Here is a 1,430-nt window from a genome sequence, read left to right on the forward strand (position 1 = left end):
ATGAGTGTCAGAGACTTGAGGCTGCAGCAAGGAGCCAGAACTTGGTGACTGAGCCAGCAAAAAGATAGCTGCATTTAAGTTATCGCACAGGAAAGAAAATGAAGCACTGAATCATAAGCTGCTAAAACAACAGCCACTTTTGCTATTATGGAAAGTATCTGAGAATTTGTTTTTGTCTGTATTAATAGTATTTAAAATGCATGTGGATTACAGCTGGGGAAGGGTTTCCATGTTTTCCTATTCTGTGTGCTTTTTGCGAAAGTTTTTCTTAGCCTTGTCCAAGCAGTTCTTTACAGCACACTTCTGGCAAAGGCCAGCATTTGATCAGCATTTGCATCAAACTGTCTGTGCAGAAACTCTGAGAAGCGAAGCTTAGAGAGCATGGGTCTCAGGTGGATTTTAACTATCCTCTTCCTCCTTTTTCAGCCATCTCCATGGTCTTCTGCATAATCTTGGTTGCCAAGTTCCATTCACCCTTTCCAGGAACCTGCCCAGGGCTCCATGCTGCATCCTTGTCCATAACACTCTCCAGAGACCACTGTCATTGCTTGGAGTTTGTGGAAGGCCCCTTGGAGTAAAGCCTGTGGTCTGTGTGAGGAAACATCCCTTGGCTGCACCAAAGCCTTTCAGGGTCACTTTGTGTTTTCTGGCTCCTCCTGCTGGGGCTCCAAGTGGGCACTTACATGCCCCTGGAAGCTATAAAAAGCTGGTCCTTTAATCTGTGTCTCCACACCACTGGTGCCATTTTGTAGGAGAAGAGTCAGAAAAAAACTACAGGGTAAATTTCCACAAACCCAAAAGCAACAAAGTGAGTTTTATTGCACCTTTTGTGTCTGTTTCTCTCAAGAGGGAAAACTGAAGTATGTAAGAGGAGGCAGGGAGAAAAAGCACACATTCCCTCCAGAGCTGAGTGTCAGGGAAGTGAAAGAGATATGCATTGCTTTCTGAATCAAAGAAGCAAAAGGCTGTTCAAGAGCCATCTCTGTTTCTCTTGAGAGAGGTGCAGACAACAGGCAAATTTAAGCCTGTAATGTCAGGTTTGCTATTGCAGGAGCTAAACTTTCTTCCAGCTGTTTTTGCCATGGGCAGTTGTGAGTTCATTACAATCTTCTGGAAGCTCCATGGTCAGGGAAGCAGCAATCTTTGTTTTCAAATGACCATTACAGGTATAGCATTTATATGGGTGGTGTTGTGTTCTGGTCCATGGAAAACATATCTGATGCTCTGATGTACTCCTCAGAACAAGGCACAGCAATATCAACATTGATGTTCTTGTTCATCCTTCCCTACTAGCTTCATTTGAACCTATCAACTGAAAAATAAATTAGAAGAGTTTGCTTTTAAAGTTACTTGCAAGATTATTACTATTATCACAAGAGATTGCCAAAACTCCCCAGACAGCTGAGGAAAAGTGAGAGTTAGTCCAGACA

The sequence above is a fragment of the Lagopus leucura genome, unplaced genomic scaffold, assembly GCF_019238085.1.
Source record: "Lagopus leucura isolate 7727_CA_CO unplaced genomic scaffold, USGS_WTPT01 Super-Scaffold_73, whole genome shotgun sequence".
In the NCBI taxonomy this organism is placed as follows: Eukaryota; Metazoa; Chordata; class Aves; order Galliformes; family Phasianidae; genus Lagopus; species Lagopus leucura.